Source organism: Cyprinus carpio, chromosome A15 (assembly GCF_018340385.1).
Source record: "Cyprinus carpio isolate SPL01 chromosome A15, ASM1834038v1, whole genome shotgun sequence".
Taxonomy (NCBI): Eukaryota; Metazoa; Chordata; class Actinopteri; order Cypriniformes; family Cyprinidae; genus Cyprinus; species Cyprinus carpio.
The window spans coordinates 27,449,331-27,465,774 of NC_056586.1; the positions used below are offsets into that span (position 1 = coordinate 27,449,331).

At 35.1% G+C, this 16,444-nt stretch overlaps 2 pseudogenes; both read left to right on the plus strand.

Moving 5' to 3' along the window:
* Positions 1-523: 523 nt before the first annotated feature.
* Positions 524-4,804, plus strand: LOC122147752 (annotated as a pseudogene).
* On the plus strand, positions 4,802-7,722 carry LOC122147828 (annotated as a pseudogene).
* The last annotated feature ends 8,722 nt before the right edge of the window (positions 7,723-16,444 follow it).

Sequence of the window (16,444 nt, forward strand, 5' to 3'; positions counted from 1 at the left end):
AAGGATCTCTCTTTGGATTTGAGACTTTAGCCTTTGCAACTTTACAGATCTTCTTTATGCACCAAGAGCTTGTAACACTCCAAAGAGAAAGGACAAATTAAAAGAAGCAATTGAAGAAGCAATTTCACATAACAGATGTTTATATATACTCCACAAAACAAAATAATAACTGAATTTATAAAAATGACCCCATTCAAAGTTTACACACCCTTAAATCTTAATACTGTGTGTCATTTCCTGGATGATCTATAACTGTTTTTATGTTTTGTGATGGTTGTTCATGAGTCCCTTGTTGGTCCTGAGCAGTTCTTCAGAAAAATCCTCCAGCTCCTCCACATTCTTTGGTTTTCCAGCATCTTCTGCATATCTGAACCCTTTGAATTCAATTTCAACCCATCTAATTCAGGAGCTGGAGGATTTTTCTGAAGAACAACAGACAGGGATTTTCACTTGATTGCGCTGCACGTATTAGATGATTACTACAGAGGCAGCTGATGTTGATGGAGGAATTTGCAAACTAAAATTCCTGTACATCAGTAAGGTGAGAAGCAGACGGTTATAATCCTAAATACATCGCCTAGTGTGAGTTTTTATTTTTTCAATAGTTTTGACAGAACTAACCACTGTCACAGGAAGTGAGCTTCACGCTTAGAAGACAGAATTAACGTATCTCTTTATCTCTATCAGGAATGTGTGCTTTTGCCTATTTCTTTTATGTCTGAAAATTCACCTATACAAATATAACAAGTTAGAAAACACATGGGTGAAGTTCTCCTTTTGTTTCTCGGTTTGAATGTTTTTAGGACGCCCATTGAGAACAACGGATTCAATCTGAAGGTAAAATATTTTCATCTTTCTTTTCTTTCTTTCTTTCTTGTCTTTGTTATTTGTGGTAAAACACATTTGGTTGTTGTCAGATAATGATCATAATCTGTTAAACGGTAAAAGCTCATGCATAAAAAGCACTGTGATTCTTCGAACAAAACATTTTTTGGCATGTGATCGTGTCATTATAGCGTGCATATGTTTGAGAAACATTTATGGTGTCAGCAAATTGTAATAAATGTTTAACTGTTTAAGGAATAAAGTAGTCAGTTATTACAGCAACAAATTATTTAGCTTGGAGCAGTAGGCATGATTCATTTGCTGCTGTTATTGGTAACAAGTCCAAAAAAAACACAACAAAAACAAAAAAACAATTAGATGTAATTAACAATTTGGTGTATTTAACAAATTGCATGTTGTAAAGCCAAAATGACATTTTTGGCATGCAAGGATGACAAAAGGAAGGAGAAACCGACTGACTCATTAACAGCTGTGACCACCAAAAATACACATTCCCCCACACACAACGAACGACAAACACCAAATGTGCTGTCAGAGTATAACGGTCTTTATTTCATCAGCAGCAGACAGAATGATGGTTCCTGAAGGGATTCCTCTGCTTCTGTTTGGTTTGTATTGTCTCTATTTTATACTGTTTTTTTTTTTTTTTTTTTTTTTTTTTTTTTTTGTGTAAATGATTGTCCTGATTAATCAATATAAATGAAAGTATCACTGATGTTTTTTTTCCTGCAGTTCTTCTTATGGTCTTCTGCACCAGCTCAAAAGAAATTCTAATAACTGTGCCTGAAAAAATAGAAAAAATTAATGAAGGATTATGTGTGACCATCCCCTGTACTTACAAAAAAGAAAATGATGGAAAATATACACTGTTGTGGTTTAAAGATCCAGAATATGATAACGTGTCAAAAATGTTTAATGGGACTATTGTATACAGTAACACAGTAGAACGTCCCCAGTCACCAGCTTACTCCAGCAGAGTGGAATACATCACTGATGCAACATCACCGATGCAGCAAACGCACAGCAGAATAACAACTTGATAAAATTTGATTTAAGAATCACCGATCTTCAAAAGACAGACAGTGGGAAATACAAATTTAGAATTATTGGTTCAGAAAAGTACATGAGTGAAGCTCTGACTCTCACAGTTACAGGTGAGCAATGATTTATTGAATGTTATTCATTTAATGTTGTTTTAAAGGCTGTTTTCTTATAAAAATTTTGTCAGTTTATTCACCTTCGTGTCCTTGCATATTGCTTTCATTCATGAAACATAAAACAGACATTTAATAGAAAGTTTTTCTTTTTTTTTTTTTAAACAATGAAACTTAATCTGACCAGGAGCTTTAAAAATTACAAATAGCAAGTAATTAATAAAATAGTTCATATGACCAGACAATATATTTGAAGTCTTCATGATACCAGTGAAGATGTCACTGGTTCTCATGTATCTCATAATCAATGACAATGTTCCAATATAGAGTAAATGTCTTTTAAATCACATAAATAAACTACGACAGAGTAGATCATCAGTGATTAATGTACACAAACCTGTCATATGACCTAAGAATATTGTGCCATAAAGCCTTGATTTTTGTCACTTCTGGAAATTTTGTATGTTCTACTGAAATATAGAAAATAAAGCATGTTTTGAACCAAGATATTATATCTTAGAGATAATAGATTTTTTATTATTATTTTTTTTTTGTTCTGGATCACTTGTTCTCAATCCATATTATTCTCCTGATTCCAGACAATCCTTGTAAGGTGCACATTGAAGCATCAGAGCTGAAAAATCCACTCCAGGAGTCAGAAGAATTGACTGTTCACTGTTCCACATCTGGTTCCTGTGATCTTTATCCTGAATGGCTCGTCCATACATCAGGACAAAAGCAAGAAGGATTTCCTCGTCAACTGATATGATCACAGAGACTGAAGAAGAAGGAGGAAGAAAGGTCACCAAATTGAAGCTCAAGGTGACATGGAAGGATGACAACAGGACTCTGTCTTGTCGTCCAGCGAATAGTGAGGACAGCTGCCAGATCAGGAACTTCACACTGTCTGTGGAATGTGAGTGTGTACATCATGTGTTTATGAACAAACACTCTATATTTACTGTACACAGTCACTGACTGAGCATTATTCACAGCAGCTGTCTTCATCTCTTTTCTTCTCTAGATGCACCTAAAGAGACAAAGGCAACCGTGAGCTCTGAAGATGTAAAGGAGGGAGATTCTGTCCCTCTCTCCTGCAGCAGCACAGGTCACCCTGATGTCAGCTTCACGTGGTTCAAAAAAGAGAAAACAGAAAAAGCTCAAATGTCTAACATGACACTAATTAGTGTGAAACCAGAAGACAGTGGAGAATATTACTGTAAAGCTGAAAACAAGCATGGAGCAAATGAATCAAATATCATTAAAATTGATGTGAAGTGTGAGCTTATGTTTTATGTAAACAGATACCTTTGAAGAAAGTCATAAAGATTATGAACTATAGTGCTTCACTTGTTTAAATAATTAAATTTTACTTTAAAATGTAATAAATATGCATTTATTGTGCCTGTGCACTACATTTTTTAGATGCTCCACAAGGTGTCACAGTGCAATCTCTGGTCAACGTTAAAGATCTCAAAGAGGGAGACAAACTGACACTCAAGTGTTCAGTCCAGAAAAGTAACCCAACAGTCAATCAGTTTACGTGGTACAAAAATTCCCAAGTCCAGAGTGAAACCAGCGAGACAATCATCATCCGTAACGGTTACTGCAGAGGACAAAGGATCTTACCATTGCCAGGCTGATAATGGGATAAACACAGCAAAATCAGATAACCTCAGTGTTTCTGTAAAGTGTAAGTATTACATTATTTGTATCACTTTATTTTTTCCATCAACAAACAAATGTTAATGGTTTATTTGCTAAATATGATATCAAACTAAAGTTATGATAAAAGTTAAAGTTACTCATTTTCATTTGGAAAACTTCCGCAAAATAAACTAATTTAAATGCTTAAATGCTTTAAATGAAAAAGCATGTTAGAGGATAAATCTCTTCACATAAATAAGTTACAATAATATATATTCTTACCAAAACTTGCGTTAATATTTTATTTATATTGTACTGAGTGTGACGCTATTCTAATTTTTAGTTTTTCTGTTCTCACAGATTCACCAAGAAACATCAACATAGAGGGCGTGACCTCTGTAAAAAGTGGGCACTCCCATTGACTTTGACGTGCTCAGCTGATGCTAACCCTCTTCCACACATGTACACATGGAAGCACAAACCTGCACTGTCTTCTGTCCCATTACCAATAAAAACTGGACAGTTAAACATTGAGAACGTGACAATTCAACATGCAGGGCAGTACACATGTGAAGTTACCAACACTATTGGCACAAGATCAAACACAATTAAAGTTGATGTGCTTTGTAAGTCTGTTTCGCTCTAAAATATATATCTTAACTAATTAAAGTTAATGATTTCACAAATAGCCAAATCATTTTTGTCACTTTTTCTTTTGAACGCTGCAGATCCTCCATTTAATCTCAGTTTGATCATGAAGAAGGAAGTGAGAGAGTTTGAAGTGATCTCCATTATCTGCACGGTTCAAAGCTTTCCTCACTCACACCTCACAGTGACAGGACCTCAGGGTGATCTGAGATATATTCAGAACAATCGAAGGAACAGCACTGCACCTGCGAACATGTTGACTGTCTTCATGAATGTCTCTGAGTCAGATGCAGGAATGTACACATGCAAAGCAAAAAACTCAGAGGGACATTCAGAAACTATACAAGAGGTTATTGTGTTGTTGTGTAAGTAATAGTCAAAATTGAAATATGTACAATTATTTAAAAGACATTTCAAGGACTTTTGAGGAGCATGAGATGCTTTAATTTATTGAAATCGACCAAACTGATTAATAGGATTACTTCAACTAAATAATTTGGATCTTTTTATATATCGTGTGTATAGATGCACCTAAAAATGTGAGTGTAAGTTCTAAAGGAGAACAGAGATTTGGGAGTGAGCTGACCCTTACATGTAATGCTCACTCCAAACCTGCTCCATCCTCATATGAGTGAAAACACTTCAATGGGACGATAAATACAGTCGGACATAAACAGGAACTACAATTTAACTCTCTGGAAATCACTGATTCTGGTCTGTACATCTGTATTGCTCATAATTCCATTGGAATAACAGAATCCCCATCTGTAGAGATCAAGGTCAAGTGTGAGTACTCGTTTCTACTAGTTATGACACACTTCAGCTTTTAGAGGCAAAATGTTCTTCATTTTTGATATTTGACTTTTGTGACAGATATAAGATTGTCCAATGTTTTTGATTTGTTTACGTAGTCTAATGAATGAGTTTCTCAAGATACAGTAGCTAGGTAATATTACATAGTCCAAAAATTTGTTGTTGTCCACGACTTTCAATTATAACAATAAACCACATAATCAATGCTTTCCATCTACATAACATTATGAGTATCATCATGTCTGTTTGCCTTCTTTCTATAGATGCTCCAAACATAAATATTGTCCATAACATGACAACTTCAATTCAGTGGAACTGGGAGTTCCCGTTCATCTGACCTGCAGTGCAGATGCGTATCCTCCCGCCACGGAGTACAAATGGTACAGAGAGGAGGATAACACCACGGTAGTATCACACCAGCAGAACTTCACTGTTTGGCAAAAGAGCCCAGGAATGTATTACTGTACAGCAGACAATGCTATCGGAAAATCACAATCCAAAAGCATCAAGTTATTTATGAGCAGTAAGTATGAAATAACACATCATATAAAATGTATTATTAATTTACAAATTGGAATAAAATGTTAGCTGCATTTAGCTATTCTAGAACTTCTTCCACCGCAGACTTTAGACTTTATGGCCGTCTTTCTACAACTGCCCTCTCTGGTGTAACCATGATGACCAAGCAATTTATTTACCTAATATTCTAATGATATCTTTCAGGGTGTAGGGCAATTTTCTGCATATCATTCCATTAAACCTTAATGAAATCTTTATGAAAGCATAAAAATACCATTATGTTTTAAGACACTTAGGAAACATGCCAAGTTCACAAACTTGTTTCTCTAAAAAACAATGTAAAAGCCAGTTGTTCTACTTTGAAATGTGTGATTCTGGCCACTGCCAATTTAATCAATAATATAGTTCAACAGCCGGGGTTGCCAGTTGGTGGAAAGGCACTGCATATTGTGGCCATGGAAGCTAGCAAACAAACTGGGTCAGAGATCGCAGATTCTACCCGACCTAAAATGCCTCGTCATCCATCTAAAAAGCTCTATGAACAGAGGCATATTAAAACATTGATAAATCAATTAATCAAATTACAATGTAAGGATCATTCCTGTTGCGTGCCCTCAATCTGGCAACCGGTGTGAGCATCAAGGGGGCAGCAGTAGAAACACCTTTTCCCAATATTTTGAATTTGGACTGCAGTACCTCTTCACCGCTAGCTGTTAATATTACATACTTCCCCTTTTTAAAAAAAAGTTACAATTATGCATGAGCACATCGTAAATGCATGTTTAAAGCCAAATGCTTCAACATGTTGTACTTCTTGGTTTTCTGGGTTTATTCATGAATTTGGGTTAAATTAAATCATAAAGGGTTGAGTCTTAAAAACCTCTTCATTTAGGTAACTCTCTCACGGTGTTCTACAAGATCATCTTACCCATCATTCTCCTGTTGATTCTCATTGTTGTGGCCGCCTTTCTGATACACAGGTGCATTGCTCTTTCTTTTTCCAAATGTTATTTTAAGTGAAAAATATCACTAAATAAACTTGTATCATTTATTACTTTGTCTGTATGTTAGTAGTTCTATTAGCTATTGAGTTTGAAGTTGTCAGTTATTCCAATTATTGTGCTTGTTATTTTTACAGGACTATCATTAAGGCAAGATCAGATCAGCAAAGTGGAGCAGATATCCTTTGTGCTTTGTTCCAGTATTCCCCGCAACGCTCTTCAACAGTGACAAACTTACTTTTATTGGTTATTTTACTTCTGTTTGTTTCACAACTGGCTATTTACAGTATATTGAGATCACCTTAATATGCATTTTTTAAACAATGAAATATATCTGGTTTTCTTAAGAGATAAATCCTGTTTTGTTTGGGAATATTTAAACACTTAGGGATCAAATAATAATACCCAGGAAAATCTGTCAGTGGAGAGCATTCCTGATCCAGGTTATGGACGGGTTGATCAATCACGTCAGACACCCCATTCCCAAGATCCTACACAAGCACGAGACCTTAATCCAAGGTAACAGCAGCAGAACTGATGGAGACACCCGCTTTGTGCAATTAAATTAACTATTTTTTTTTTCTCTTAACCGAAATCTAATATCCACACGGTGTATGCTGCCATTAAACTGCCACAAATGAAACAGGTGAGAGAATGTTGTTGTTTTATTTTTATTTATTTTTTTTGGAACAGAAGGTCGTTGAAACATAAATATCACAAACATCTGGATGTTTTTATGCTTCGCAATTTTTTTTTTCTTTCCTTACAGGGAAGACAGTCCCCCAAAACAACAGAAAGCTGGATATATGGACAATGATGCAGCTACATCTACTCTAAACTATGTCACTCTTGATTTCAAGGGACAAAATGAACCAGAAAAAAGGTAAAACAGATAGGGAAAATGAAAATCATTAGTTAAACATCAGTTAGAACTTTATATTTATTATGAAATCAAGGGGGGAAAGTACAATTTCCATGCTCAATTAAATATATGACAAATGCACCAATTATGCTTTTAAATGTATGATTGTGATTTTAGAGTGCCTGAAGATTCATCAGTCTACGCTACGGTGTCAAAAATTAAGCAGACAACGGTAAACCTTCTTTGGAATACGTCAGAATATTACAAGTAACACAGTGTAGTTTGTGGCCCTCTAGCGGTTGAAAAATAAAACGCCACGCGCCTCGCGGAAGAATATAGTGTGCTTCGCCTCTGCGCGGATGAGAAACTCTAAATACACTACATCTAAGTAATAGTATTGGATTTTTTTTTGTTTTTTTTTTATTAATGACGTTTACAAGCTGCCAGATCAAACTCTGTGAATGAAACGCAATCAAAACACAGGCTCAAGAGATAAAGTTGTCTATTTATACAGCTGAAAGTGTTTAAAAAGAAGAAAAGAAGTAGCTGCGTTAATTGTTAATTTGCTGACTTGTGTTTATAATTTACGCAATCCATCCGTAAAAATGATATCCAGCACAGCACCCATAATGAAATGACTCTTTCAGTAGTTAACGTTATAACAAACACACGCTATATGTTTTTATCTATGAGTTAAATAAAATATCTTACCTGTTGAGTAGGCTAGGCCTACTACGAAAAAAAAAAATATCTCTGGTTGGTTTTAAATCCATCACCAGAAAAAAAAAAACAAACATGTTTAATTCGGGTTTACAAAAATATTAGGGACTTTCCCTAATTTTTAGGGAATTCGCTTTCCCTTCTTTGCTTGCTCTGCTCTCTTCGAGTTCCTTTGAATTTTAAACTGCTGATTTCGATCGTTTTCACGGTCCATGGTCAATATTTCTCGCTCGTTGTGCTCGTGTGAAATGTTTTTCAGCTTTATGTTACTCCCACACCATACACGCGCCAGAATATCCAGAGCTACTTCTCTCTGTTTACGGATATGACGAGACACGCACAGGTGAATTGATTATGTATGCAATTTCCCGCGAAATCCGATACGATAGGTCTAAAATATAAAATAGTTATTAAAGGCTTACTGTAAATAATTCAGGGTAAGAGAAAAAACACGGCTTGGAAGATTGGAGTTATGATGTACTCGCTCATTATTTAAATACTGTTAATTTAAAAAAAAAAAAAAGTTTTTTTTATTTTAATAATTATATATTCTTCCATGTCTTCAGAACAACAATAAATTGTTCACAATAAGGATAAACCAGAAAATTATATGGAGCACTTTTACATAAAACTGTATATTCGAGAGAACATTTGTTTTATTATTTCTTCATCTTCCTAGAATTCCCAACACAGAAAATCCAGATTATGAGAATGTTTTTTTCTGCATGTGTGCCAAGCTTCCATTCACAAATATGAACTGGGAGTCTGATACCAGTGAAGAAGATGAGGTGAATTACTCCACGGTGTCTTATTCTGCCAAGCCTGCTGCTAAACAACAACCCAAACATAACCAGAAGAGCCCGCCTGCCAGTTCAAGCTCTGATGAAGAAGACAGAACTGTATATTCAGCCATAAAAGCATAAAACACAAGGAGTTTCCAATTTAAGTATTAAATACCCATATTTATATCCATAATCTGTATTATACTTATAATTTTAGTCTATATAGTGTTATTTGAAAGTGAAAATATTATATAATACTGAATATAGATGAATAGCTAGATAGATAGATAGATAGATAGATAGATAGATAGATAGATAGATATGTTTTTAAAAAATACTTATTTTATTATGTATCAATGTACCATAATATTTGTGTGATTCAATTTCTTGCATGGAAAAAAAACGGTGTGATAATTTAGTTTTTTTACTGCTTTGTGTGAAATGCAACAGCATAGCTTTGTAATTTCATTAAAAAAATCTGTATTTTGCCACTGTAAAGCACTTGCTTTTTACTGAATTGTTGGAACTGCCAAGCTGAGAGCATTTGATTGGTTTCATAAAAACTGTGAATTAATAAATAATCAGACAAACAGACAAAATAAATAAAGAGTCTCCCAGGCTAAGTGATTTCAGGAAGGAATTGTATCACAAGTTTGTTATAACATGAGAAGCAAATAATTGTTCACAAATAAAATAATTTAATATGAACTTTAATTGGACATAATATGATTGAATAATTTTTAATAGTCAGGTACAAAAGTAGTAAAGAAATGTTTAACAATCTACTTTAACAATATACTTAATTTATATATATGGGGGGATGGGGGTTTAGACCAATAAGTGGCGGTGCTAAGAAAATTAAATGATATGATGACGTCAGATTTATTTCATAAAGAAATTGTCCGTTATTTATTTATTTATTTTTAAATAAAAGCAGGCTACGGTACACACCATATTCAACTGAAGCAGGTCCGGCGCGAGCTTTTATTTATTGGTACAACTGCATTAAATTAAAGCAGACACGGGCTTGGTTTCTGATTATTATTATTTTAATTTTTTTCCTACTGCAACGTAAAAAATAGATTAATAAAAAATAACCACTATAGCTGCAAAAGCAAATTAAGTGGATGCAGGGGCCTGAAGTGGCCATGGGAAGATTTGGGAGAATTCCCAGTAAGCAGCCTAGAAAAAAAAAAAATGTTCAGGACATGGAAAGCACAAGTCTCTGTATTTCATTTTAAATTAAAAATTAAATTAAATTACATTTATGCATTTTAGCAGACAACTTTTATCCAGAGCGACTTACAGGTGCATTCAGGCTATCAATTTTAACATCTATCATGTGTTACCTATCATCATTTTCACTAAGAGAACAGAAATAATGTTTCAAGCCGTGCATCCGCGTTCAGCCGAAATCCCTAATTCGTAGTCAGGGTGTAATGAACAAGCTGGGTCCGGGTCCCACCTCCGAATTCAGATAAACCTCATTTGGTGGATCCCCCTCCTCACGCATCAGTGAAAGATGTTTGTGTCAGGGTTATTATAGTTTTACATTTTTTTTAACCTTTTCATGCATGGTGTTTGCCACATTTGTGGACAGCTAATTTAACTCCATTTAGTGTTAAGTTATCATGGTAATTTTCTCCAAACCACTTGAGGGCAGTGTCAGTAGAGTTGGCAGCAATATTTGTAACAATGGCTACTATCTTGCATTCCCAAATATTCATTGCTTGATGACATCATTAAATCCAAAATGGCTGACAGCGAGAGGCCATGTGCTAAATGCGCCAGGTATATTCTGTGAAAAACTTTTGTTATACAAGGAGGGTCAATTGATGTAAAAAAAAAAAAAAAAAAAAAAAAAAAAAAAACTTGTATGTACAAGGTAAAGTATGATATGTTTAGTATTTTATTAAAACTAAAAGTTTAGAGTAAAAAAGGTTAGTTGTTAATTCAATGTCACCAAAACCCAGCTGTCCACATATGTTGGGAGGTCTTTGCAAACAGTGGAGTCAGATGGCATAAAGTCCCTGATTTCGTAGACCTGCTAGTATATCTATTTTATTTTTTCAAAGATGTTATGAATTGTCTTTCTATTGTAACCAAAACAGACATTTAAACAAATGTTATAATCCACATAAATAATTAGTTTAAAAAAAGTAACATATTACACAGCAATTAAATGGGCAACTTTACACATACATATGGAGACATAATTTGCATTTAAAATGCCCCTTTTTCCCAAACAGGGACACCCCGCAACCCCAATAGGTTCAAAGGAGTCAGTACTGAGAAATATCCCAGAGGGCATAAGATGAAAATATAACTTGTTTTTACAATCAGCAGTGAATGTTTTTTTTCCATGAATTTTTTTGCCCCATATTGCTAATAGGTTTTTTTTTTTTCAACATATAATGTAATCGCCTCAATCATTATGTTATTGATGAAACCACCTGACAAAAATTGAAAACTGAAATATCTTGTAATAGGGCCCACTTTAAGTTGACCTGTAGTAAATGGCACATAAAAGCAGTTCATATTTGTAATTTAACCTACATTTGACACTTTTGTCTTGTGTAGCTTATCACTGTTATGTATGCCACTATGATGTGTGTTTTTTTTTTTCCTGAACACTCAATAGTTGAGTTTTCTGCCTGTACGACAATCTGTGTGGTGGCAGAGTGATTTTTCCCCAAAAAAGGTCCATTTTTAATATTTTTCATCCTTTGTTTGATCAAATCCTTCTATACCAATTCAGATTGATGTCGGTTTGCACTGTATGGACACGCGTGGAAAGTTGAACATTCTACTGTGACTGTGTCACCCGTCCTTTCACCTCATAAATACTTATGCTGGGCTTGCTGTGCCTTTCTATAATTTCAAGAAAAACATTCAAATTTATTACAAACCCGATTCCCAAAAGTTGAGGACACTGAACAAATTGTGAATAAAAAACAGAATGCAATGAATGTGGAAGTTTCAAATTTCATATTTTTATTTCAGAATACAACATAGATGACATATCAAATGTTTAAACTGAGAAAATGTATAATTTTTAAGGGGAAAATATAAGTTGCTTTTAAATTTCATGGCATCAACACAATCTCAAAAAAGTTGGGGACAAGGCCTGTTTACCACTGTTTGGCATCCCCTCCCTCTTCTTTTTTATAACATTCTGCAAACGTCCCAGTTTTTTCCCACAAAGAAACTTTAAATTTTGATTCGTCTGACCACAGAACAGTTTTTCCATTTTCCCACAGTCCATTTTAAATGAGCCGTGGCCCCAGAGGGGAAAACGCCCTGTGCTTCTGGATCAGTTAGAAATGGCTTCTTTTTTGACCTATAGAGTTTTAGATTGTGTTTCACCATCTTTTGTTTTCTGGAAGTATTCCTGAGTCCATGTTGGTGAATTTCCATTACAGTAGCATTCCTGTAATGTGAGTGCAGTTGCTGTCTAAGGTCATCCAGTATAGGTTTACCCGGCCTTGACCCTTACGCACAGAGATTGTTCCAGATTCTCTGAATCTTTGGTGGATGATTATGCACTGTAGATGATTGATAAACTTCAAACTCTTTGCCAATTTTTCTCTGAGAGAAACTCCTTTCTGATATATGCGCCACTATTTTTTCGCTGCAGCATTGGGGGGATTGGTGATCCTCTGCCCATCTTGACTTCTGAGAGACACTGCCGCTCTGAGAGGCTCTTTGATACCAAATCATGTTGCCAATTGACCTAATAAGTTGCAAATTGATCCTCCAGCCCTGTTCCTTATACAGTATGGTACATTTAACTTTTCCGGTGCTCTTATTGCTTACCTTCCCAACTTTTTTGGAATGTGTAGCTCTCATGAAAAATCTAAAATTGAGCCATATATTTTGCATGACATTTCCAAAATGTCTCACTTTCAACATTGTTGATATGTTATCTATATTCTATGTGAATAAAATATAAGTTTATGAGATTGTAAATTATTCCATTCCTTTTTTACTCCAATTTGTACAGTGTCCCAACATTTTTGGATATCGGGTTTGTACATAACTATCACCTTGATAACTACACAATGGCTCCAAAATGAATTTGGAAAATTTGGAAAATCTATGAATTGCCTCTAGATAAAAGTGGCTCTGCAAACAAATACAGCAATAGAGCCTTTCTCAGAATTAACTTCCCTTGTTCTGAGCCAGTCTTTAAATCGTTTTAAACCAACTGGTCATGAGGTCTTTTTTTTTTTTGCATGTTTTGAAGTCAGTTCCTCAGAAGCTTATTTCATGTCACGCGCAAAATAGCAAGGGCTGCACAATAATGGTTAAATCTATATGCCAATTATTTTGGCTCAAAAAATTTTAATAAACACTTATTAATCATGATTATAGTCATTTTAGAATATGTAGAAAATTATTGCACTTTCACATAAGCATTTTGTCTGAGTTTATCACTTTTCAACAATCCTGAGGTTTGCAGTTGCGATTTAGTTTCAGTTTGCATTTAGTTTGCATTTTATGTTAAAAACAACTATGTATATAATCATAGTCAATAAAAAATATTTTGGTGAAGAAAACTATTTTGATGATCTGTTGGGAAATGTGTTGAATACAAACAAAAAAAAAAGTGACTAATACATGTGGTGTTTCTTCTCTGTCAAGTTCATTTAAAAGCCATAAATGTAACTGCCTTAACAAGCATGTGTTGGTTGCTGTAGAGAACTGTCTATGACTGCAATGGAAAGTGAGCAAGTTATGAAAATATACTGATGTCATTAACACCTACCACCGCATTTGGTCTATTAATGTATGGAACAAATGCAAATGAGTTAGGGATGATTAAAAGTCACATGATGCTTATTTGGATTATTATATAAATTGAGGGTGCTAGACTGGATGGCAATTTTTACTGCCATATTTATTTATACTTATGTTCTCACACCAAACATGCCTGGGAAGTGTTGATAAATAGCAGAGTAGAGCAGCAGAACAACAACATTAAATAAAATCAATACACTGCTTCAAGACTATGTTTTTGATAGTATGCAATCTACTGTATGTATTTATTTTGAGCATGAAAGTAAAAAAAAAAAAAAAAAAAAAAAGTAAAACCGTTGTTGATCCTTGTTATGTTCATAGATATGTTCCATGCACATTGAGATCATCCATGTGGGCAGAAATCAGCCTCATAATCATAACGCTTATGTAATATTTCAAGAGAAAATAGGTCAGTCAACTAACTTATTAGGCATTTGCAACACCACAGCATCAAATGGTTAACAGTAATTTTCCTGTAAAATTGACATTCCCAGAATTCTCTGTGTGTGCATTTCAAATTTTGTTTTAAATTTGATGTTTTTTTCTTTGAAATAACTGTTTCTTCTCATTTTTTTTCTTATCTGTTATGTTTATTAGGGTTGTATGTTACATACAGGTCCTTCTCAAAAAATTAGCATATTGTGAATAAAAGTTGTATTATTTTCCACATATAATGTAATGATAAAAATTAAACTTTCATATATTTTAGATTCATTGCACACCAACTGAAATATTTCAGGTCTTTTATTTTTTTTAATACTGATGATTTTGGCATACAGCTCATGAAAACCTCAAAATTCCTATCTCAAAAATTTTGCATATTTCATCCGACCAATAAAAGAAAAGTGTTTTTAATAATACAAAAAAAGTCAACCTTCAAATAATTATGTTCAGTTATGCCTGTCATACTTGGTCGGGAATCCTTTTGCAGAAATTACTGCTTCAAGCGGCGTGGCATGGAGGCAATCAGCCTGTGGCACTGCTGCTGGTGTTATGGAGGCCCAGGATGCTTCGTAGCGGCCTTAAGCTCATCCATAGTGTTGGGTCTTGCGTCCTCTCAACTTTCTCTTCACAATATCCCACAGATTCTCTATGGGGTTCAGGTCAGGAGAGTTGGCAGGCCAATTGAGCACAGTTAATACCATGGTCAGTAAACCATTTACCAGTGGTTTTGGCACTGTGAGCAGGTGCCAGGTCGTGCTGAAAAACAAAAAAATCTTCATCTCCATAAAGCTTTCAGCAGATGGAAGCATGAAGTGCTCCAAATCCCTGATAGCTAGCTGCATTGACCCTGCCCTTGATAAAACACCAGTGGACCAACACCAGCAGCTGACATGGCACCCCAGACCATCACTGACTGTGGGTAACTTGACACTGGACTTCAGGCATTTTTGCATTTCCTTCTCCCAAGTCTTCCTCCCAGACTCTGGCACCTTGATTCCGAATGACATGCAAATTTGCTTTCATTTTGTGTCCGAAAAAAACGTACTTTGGACCACTGAGCAACAGTCCAGTGCTGCTTCTCTGTAGCCCCAGGTCAGGCGCTTCTGCCGCTGTTTTCCTGGTTCAAAAGCCACGCCTGTGCACGGTGGCTCTGGATTTTTTCTACTCCAACTCAGTCCACTGCTTCCGCAGTGTCCCCAAGGTCTGGAATCGGTCCTTTCTCCACAATCTTTCCTCAGGGTCCGGTCACCTCTTCTCGTTGTGCAGCACTTTTTTTTGTCCACACTTTTTCCTTCCCACAGACTTCCCACTGAGTTGCCTTGATACAGCACTCTGGAACAGCCTATTCGTTCAGAAATTTCTTTCTGTGTCTTACCCTCTCGCTTGAGGGTGTCAATGATGGCCTTCTGGACAGCAGTCAGGTTCGGCAGTCTTACCCATGATTGCGGTTTTGAGTAATGAACCAGGCTGGAGTTTTTCAAAGCCTCAGGAATCTTTTTGCAGGTGTTTATATTTAATTAGTTGATTCAGATATTAGGTTATATAGCTCGTTTAGACGAACCTTTTTCATGATATGCTAATTTTTTGAGATAGGTAATTTGGGTTTTCATGAGCTTTATGCCAAATCATCAGTATTAAAACAATAAAAGACCGCTGAAATATTTTCACGTTGGTGTGGCAATGATCTAAATATATATGAACGTTTAATTTTTTTAAATCATTTACATTACATATGGAAAGATAATGAACTTTTTATCACAATATGCTAATTTTTTTGAGACGGACCCTGTATTCAATATTGACTGGTTTTCCTGAATCAACTTTCAGTTCAGTTGTACAAGTCAATGCCAATGTTTTTTTTTCTTCATTTTGATGACTGAAAGCCTTTCAACAGCAGCACTATAAAACATATTGTATATGAGATGTAAATGTTGTTGCAGAAAAGTGCAAAATATATATTATAGCAAAATAAGTCAATCATGCCACGTGTTGTGTTAAAATATTTAAATATTAACTTTAAGGGGTTCAGCTGACAAAAATGTTTAGGAATGCCTGGCCTAAAGGAAACACACACAAAGAGGTTACCTTTGACGCTTCTTGTATATGATGCTCTAGCAAGTATACAACTCCAGGAAAGGAACACAAGTGATGGCGTTAGAATGTAAAGATCAATAGTCCTCCAGTTTTCAATGAGCACTGGCTCTGTTT